General features: G+C 37.3%; 1 long non-coding RNA gene across 2 annotated transcripts; it reads left to right on the forward strand.

Annotated features, from left to right (window-relative positions):
* The first annotated feature begins 4,369 nt into the window (after nucleotides 1-4,369).
* On the forward strand, nucleotides 4,370-6,658 carry LOC111839882 (uncharacterized). 2 transcript variants are annotated; one of them, XR_011985775.1, is made up of 6 exons: nucleotides 4,370-4,485; nucleotides 4,889-4,977; nucleotides 5,071-5,176; nucleotides 5,315-5,420; nucleotides 5,580-5,635; nucleotides 6,409-6,658. It is a non-coding gene; the product is annotated as an uncharacterized lncRNA (long non-coding RNA). The 2 variants fall into 2 exon arrangements; XR_011985776.1 differs by lacking the exon at nucleotides 5,580-5,635.
* The last annotated feature ends 270 nt before the right edge of the window (nucleotides 6,659-6,928 follow it).

Raw genomic sequence — 6,928 nt, forward strand, 5'->3', positions numbered from 1 at the left:
GTTTAAATATTCTCTATTAATATACTGGGCTGGGAGTAAAGGGCTAGGAGTATTAGAAACAAAATTACTGACTTAGAGGCTTTAATTTCTTCAGACAATTATGACATTATAGGAATAACTGAAACATGGATGAGTGACAATGATGGTGATGAATATAATATGGATGGTTATACGTTGTTCCGTAGAGACCGGATAGGCAAGAAGGGAGGTGGTGTTGCAGTATACGTAAAAGAATACTTGCAGGCAAGGGATCTCACTGAAAAAAATAAAAATTCAGAAGCTGTATGGATAAAACTTGATGCTAAAGATTCAAATGGCCTAATTGTCGGGGTTTGTTATAGAGCACCTAATGTAGCTGTAGAGGAAAGCAGAATATTATATGATGATATCAGGATTATGAGTAATAAAAATGATGTGGTGGTTATGGGTGATTTTAATTTACCTGGGATACAGTGGGACACAATCTCTGGCTCTTCTGTAAATGAACTTGAGATGGTGGAATTAGTACAGGATTGTTTTTTTACTCAGTTTGTTAATACTCCTACCAGGGGAGAAGCCCTTCTTGATCTGGTTTTCTGTAATAACCAGGATAGGATTGGAAAATTAGAGGTTTTAGACCCATTGTACGGTAGTGATCATAACATGGTAAAATTCGAGGTTAATTTTAGTGTCCGAAGTCGAAATTAATAGTATACAATGTTAGGAAGGCTAACTTTAATGGTATGAGACGGAAATTAGAAACTGTATACTGGACAGAGTTAAATAGCAAAACAGTAGAAGAAGCATGGGAATTTTTCAAAAGCACATTGTTGCAAGTGCAAGAGGACTTCATACCTGTTTCCAGCAAAACTAAATCTAGGAAACGACAACCAAGGTGGTTTACTAAGGAAATTAAGAATAAAGTCAGGAGGAAAAGGGCTCTGTTCCAAAAATGGAAAATAACTAATGATTTCAAAATTAAGCAGGAGTATCTAAGTCTACAGGCAGAGTTAAAAAATGACATTAGGCTATCCAAGAGGGATGTAGAAAGAAAAATTGCATTGGAGGCTAAGCATGACAGTAAAGGTTTCTTCCAATATTTTAACTCCAAGAGAGCACTAAAAGCTGAAATCACTAATTTGCAGGATAGTAAGGGACTTATAATTTATAATGAAATTGATATGGTAAATGAGTTTAATGATTATTTTTCAAGGGTGTTCACAATAGAGAACACAAGTAACTTACCACCAATTAATACGAATACAGCATCGTCTATGACCAATATATGTATAACTGAGGTTGATGTGATACTAAGCCTAGCTAAACTCAAAATAAATAAATCGCAGGGGCCTGATGGCATCTTACCAATAGTCTTAAAAGAGATGAGGGATATTATTAGCCAACCTTTAACTTTAATATTCCAGAAATCGTTATCTGCGGGTGTGGTACCATCAGATTGGAAGCATGCTAATATAACACCCATATTCAAAAAAGGGGATAGAAGTAATCCAGCAAACTATAGGCCAATCAGTTTAACTAGCATTACTGGAAAAATAATGGAAGCTATAATTCAAGTGAAAATGGTAGATTACCTGGATGCAAATAACATCATAAAGGATAGCCAACATGGATTTAGGAGAGGTAGATCCTGCTTAACGAATCTACTTGAGTTCTTTGAGGAAGCTACAAGTGAAATTGATCACAAAAAGGCCTATGATGTGATTTACTTAGATTTCCAGAAGGCCTTTGATGTTGTCCCCCACAAACGTCTCTTGCTAAAGCTTAAAGCTGCAGGGATTTTAGGAACTGTGGCAACTTGGATCAAAAACTGGCTAACTGACAGGAAGCAGCGAGTAGTTATTAGAGGCACAATGTCACAGTGGGCCTCCGTTCATAGTGGGATACCGCAGGGTTCAATTTTAGGACCTCTATTGTTCCTAATTTACATTAATGATATCGACACAAATACATACAGTAAACTGGTTAAATTTGCAGACGACACCAAGGTGGGCGGGGTAGCAGATACTAATCTAGCAGCAGAGAGGCTTCAACGGGATCTGGATTTAATTAACGAATGGGCTGATACATGGCAGATGAAATTTAACACAGATAAATGCAAGGTAATCCATGCAGGGAGCAGAAATATAAAGTACAGATATTTTATGGGTTCCACTGAAATAAAGGTAGCTGATTACGAGAAAGATCTCGGTATGTATGTTGATGCTTCCATGTCCCCCTCTCGCCAGTGTGGGGAAGCAATAATAAAGGCGAACAGAATGTTGGGTTATATCTCTAGATGTGTGGAGTTTAAGTCAAGGGAGGTGATGTTACACTTATATAATTCCTTGGTAAGACCCCACCTAGAATACTGTGTGCAGGTTTGGTCACCATACCTCAAGAAGGACATTGCTGCCTTGGAAAAGGTGCAACGAAGAGCTACGAGAATGATTCCTGGTCTTAGAGGAATGTCTTATGAGGAGAGGTTAGCGGAACTGAATCTGTTTAGCCTTGAGCAAAGGAGACTAAGGGGGGATATGATTCAGGTCTATAAGATTCTAACGGGTCTGGATGCTGTTCAGCCAAATGACTATTTCAATATTAGTCTAAATACTAGAACTCGTGGCCATAAGTGGAAATTAGCGGGAGAACATTTTAAAACAAATTTGAGGAAGCACTTCTTTACACAGCGTGTAGTTAGAGTATGGAATAGTCTTCCTGCTAGTGTAGTGGAAGCTAAAACCCTGGGTTCCTTTAAATCAGAGCTAGATAAGATTTTAACAACTCTGAGCTATTAGTTAAGTTCTCCCCAAACGAGCTTGATGGGCCGAATGGCCTCCTCTCGTTTGTAAATTTCTTATGTTCTTAAGAAAGATTTGAGACAGACTTGCCCTCGCAGCGCCTTCTTACAGTCTTCTTTACCGGAAAGAGGAAATGCATTACGTAGTGATTTGACGAAATGGATCCATCAAGAAGCCGTATTGTATTTTCTTTAATGACATATCAGTTATTTTTAAAAAGCACAAAGTTTACCTAATGTGAGAAGACGACGGCTACGTCGTCTTATTGCACTGAGCAATTTTAAGTATGTACGTGTCATATTGACGATTGTACAATTTCTACCATAGCTAACTTAGTTTACACGCATAAAACATTACGCATTACTTCTGTACCAAATACCAGATCCAGATATGTAGAGGAAAAAACAGACAAATATGACACATATATTGTTATTGCTGGTGTGATGTTGATCGAGTTTGCATACGAATGTTTCTTCGCGTGGTTTCTAGTTTGAAAAGTACACAAAATCTCTCGTAATCGGATCACGATAAAATCTATCTGTACTGACCAGCTATAAATAACTGCTTTCCTAATTTTTTCTCTGCAGCGATGAATTATAACATGCAACATAGACTTTCTATGTGTATTGTTGGAGTCAGAACTTAACAGGTGTTGTGCCGAATTCTGCACCCCTGCCGTGAAATGCACCCCCTGTCGCGAGCGCGCACCGCTCTTTTCTTCGATTCGAAGGGGGAAAAGACGTAGTTCCGTCAATCTAATTATGCAACAGAAATATTCAATTTCGCTTGCACATTTAGAAGACCTTTATCACTGTTTCACTTCACGAAGGCTGCATTTACACCAAATAAAAGTTATAAACTGTGACATGTAGACGATGAGCCCCGAACGAGAACGTATGTTATTTATTTGTCTCGTCATTAGTTTGCTAGTTTGAGAACAAGGAAGTCCTTGGCTTTAATAACCAAAGGAAATCACACAATATTACTCCTTATACTTCTAAAGTAATTTATTTTTCTCCACAATGAAGACAATGTTCTGGTACAGTGATCTGAAATACCTAAACAAAAAAGATATTTGTCTTTATGACGGCTAACCTGGCAGGAAATTCATCTCCATTCTTCCCTTTAATTCTATCACGAAATGCTGGTAGCAACCGACATATTTAAAGAAATAGATAACAATTACTGAATTTCATGAATGGGGGGGGGGGGGCAGGGTGCCTGCCGGGAATTGCACCCCCTATGAATTCTGGCCCTGTATGTCCTACATAAATGAAATTTGCTCAGGTAGTACAGTTTCACATACAGAGAGTGCTATCCAAAGCATTTTGGGATATGATCACCAGAGACAGAGATACAGGGGGGTGCCATTCACGGCAGGGTGCCTGCCGGGAATTGCACCCCCTATGAATTCTGGCTCTGTATGTCCTACATAAATGAAATTTGCTCAGGTAGTACAGTTTCTCATACAGAGAGTACTGTCCAAAGCATTTTGGGATATGATCACCAGAGACAGAGATACAGGGGGGTGCCATTCACGGCAGGGTGCCTGCCGGGAATTGCACCCCCTATGAATTCTGGCCCTGTATGTCCTACATAAATGAAATTTGCTCAGGTAGTACTTTGTTTATACCTTTTTCAGATCAATCCAATGGATTTCAACATAATTGTAGGGATCATGAATGAGAACCAACACTGGATGTTAACAGTGAGTTGCTCATGATCCATCAAAGGTTTTAGATACTGTTTTGGGTCTTCAGATAAATGTCATTCAACTGTTAAACACTTTTTTAAAAACTTTGGAAAATGGATATGAGGTGTTTATCGCATTAGGAATATGTGCTTCTGAAATTCTGTAGAGGATGGTGCATTCTGTAGCCTTTGCTTTCTCTCCCTTCACCTGGGCATTATACATTTTACCAAAACTCTTTTTGCTCAAGGATTGCTTGATACCATCAAAATGTTCCTGATGAGACTGCCTTAAAAAATCACTGTTCACTGAGTCACTGTTACATGTGTTTAGCACATATATAACTTAATAAAACTTGTTTGGGTTGAAAAGTGTTACTTACGTATAAAATAAAGCAGCATTCTTGGCGTTTCTTCCGCAGGTCATATACCCAAATGAAAAGCAGTCCCTTTTTTTAGATCCTTTGGGAGAGTCTCCAACTAAGATTAAGAAATGCTTGGAGTCGACAAGGTACTTTTTGCTGTAACATTTTCCCCCTAATAATAATGATTATTTATGTAATAACATATGATAAAATCAACTGACCTAAATTTGGTGTTCAAGGGCATTCCTGCTCAGCAAAGGCTGCAGTGTTCCAAGGTGGACCTGCAATACTCTCCCTCACAAATGTCAGAAAGACAGCACATCATGTGATGTCTTGGCTTTGAAAGTAAGTATTGAATAGTTGTTTCCTTGGGCATTTTGTATTGAGATGAAAATGTTACTTGACTTTAGAGTAATTAAGTGTTTGTGTACTAAAACACTAGATCTTGTCATGAAAGTTTGATTTTAATAAAATCTTTTTCAGTTTGCTGAGAGCATTTTGCAGGGGGAGGATATTAATATCGACACAGACCAAAAGGCAATAGAGAAGCTGAGGCTGGATATTGCCATGACCCTCGTCCGAGAATCTGGTACATGATCAGTGTGACTCTTTTTCTGAAATGTGTTCCTTATTAAAAGGACAGTATAAAACCACATACCTATTATCTACAGGATGTTTAACATTACACCAGATTTGTTTTTATGTTATTGATGTATTTACTAAATTGAAGTGTTCGCTATCTTCACAGACAATCTCAGCAACCTCTGCCATTTTTGTGGGTTGAAGGAGTCTGGCAAACTATGGGTAATTTCTACAATATTGCAATACATTAGTGATAAGCTTACTTATAAGATTAATTTATGGAATAATAATGTAGTAAAACAAAAGGTATTGCTTTTCTTTTCATGGGTGTGGATTGAGTATTCAGGGGTCATAGTAGCTGCTGGTTCTAGCTCTAGGAACAGAACACTAACTTGACATACGTGTCTAGTGTTTGTCATTATTATTAGCAAATTTCTGCTTCTATTTTGTATAATGGATATATTTATCAAGCTGGTGGCTGCCTTTTTAAACCATAAGCAATACTGAGTGGATTTGGGGATTTAAAAAGCATCCCACTGTGCTTTTTCCTCCTGGACTTGATGAAACATTTATTTTTATTTTTTCTCTCTTTTAGAGAGAAACAGTCTTTCAGTCAAAAACGTACAGGCAAATGGATTTAACAATCAGTCAGGCTGCTTTTTGGATGTTTTGCTAGATAACAGATAAGAAATTCACTATTGCACAGTGCAAGTGAGTTTCCAGCTGTAACATGCACAAGTAATTTCATGAAACACTGGACACTGGAGATAGTCAGTGAGGATATGAGTGAACCAGCTGGTATTGGTGTTTGCAAAATGTTTACAGCCATTAAGTTGAGCAGTTATATCAATGGCCTGTCACCCTTATTCTTCTCATCTATTTGTTCTATATACTGGTGTTTTAGGACAACTGCTATTATATGTAGGCAACAATTTTCCCTGAATTTCCTATTATGATAACTGTACTTTAATGGAAACGCTCTGCCTTCCCTTTAGCTCTGCTGTGATGTTTGCAGCAGATGGTACCACCACGACTGCGTGCGGAATCCTCCTGTTGATCAGGACTATATTTGTCCAGCATGTACATAAGTAATTTTCAGTTTATTAGTTTTGTGTTTTATGTAGGCTTGCTTTTTTATTTATTTATTTGACAATGTGACTAATTTTACTTATTTGCTTATTGCTTTTATTTTAATAATATGGCCTTACTTGTTTATCTATAATAATACGTTAATATTTGATGTTATTAAGCCTTTAGTTTGTAGTCATTGTTGGAATTGTTACTTGTATTTGTTATTAAAGTTTCTATACCTTCACAAAATAATTTGCCTATTGAATCTCAAATGATATCTATAGTTGAAAACTTTAATGTTGAAATGAATAATTACAACTAGAACATTAATTTTCTACATTATATCCAATTTGATGCCCCCTTGACATCAGCAAGGTCTAGTTCATAATCTGTGTAGGTACAGTGCATTACATGTGTTTCTATGAGGCAACATATACATTTTTT

This window comes from Paramormyrops kingsleyae, chromosome 25 (genome assembly GCF_048594095.1).
Source record: "Paramormyrops kingsleyae isolate MSU_618 chromosome 25, PKINGS_0.4, whole genome shotgun sequence".
Taxonomy (NCBI): domain Eukaryota; kingdom Metazoa; phylum Chordata; class Actinopteri; order Osteoglossiformes; family Mormyridae; genus Paramormyrops; species Paramormyrops kingsleyae.